Genomic DNA, 594 nt, shown 5'->3' with positions numbered 1-594 from the left:
GAGGATAATGGAGGTATGGTATGTTTCTTCTATGTGGTGCCTTCCAGTGCCAGGATGCAGTTCTTCTTCCCATCCCTTCTTTCCTTCTAGTGTTCTTTGGTGGTTATGGAAGCAGAGACTGAAGGAAGGACAATCCAGCCTGATTTAGCTGTCTCCTGAGAGGCTCTGACAGTACCTCACTAATACAGATGTAGAGGCTCACAGCCATCCATTGAACTGAGTACAGGATCCCCAGTGAAGGAGTTAGAGAAAGGATTCAAGGAGCTGAAGGGTTTGCAGCCCCTTAGGATGAACAACAATATGAACTAACTAGTACCCTCAGAGCTCCCAGGGACTCAACCACCAACCAAAGAGTACACATGGTAGGACTAATTGCTCTGGCTGCATATGTATAGTAGAGGATTGCAAAGTCAGTCATCAATGGGAGGAGAAGCCCTTGGCCCTGTGAAGGTTCTGTGCCCCAGTGTAGGGGAATGCCAGAGCCAGAAAACAGGAGAGGGTGGGGTGACAAGCAGGGGGAGGGGGGAGGGAACAGAGGGGTTTTTTTTGTTGTTTTTGTTTGTTTTTGTTTTTGTTTTTTGGAGGGGAAACTGG

Source organism: Mastomys coucha, unplaced genomic scaffold, assembly GCF_008632895.1.
Source record: "Mastomys coucha isolate ucsf_1 unplaced genomic scaffold, UCSF_Mcou_1 pScaffold9, whole genome shotgun sequence".
NCBI lineage: Eukaryota > Metazoa > Chordata > Mammalia > Rodentia > Muridae > Mastomys > Mastomys coucha.
The sequence above is the reverse complement of the archived record's forward strand: the minus strand, read 5'-3'. Positions refer to the sequence as shown.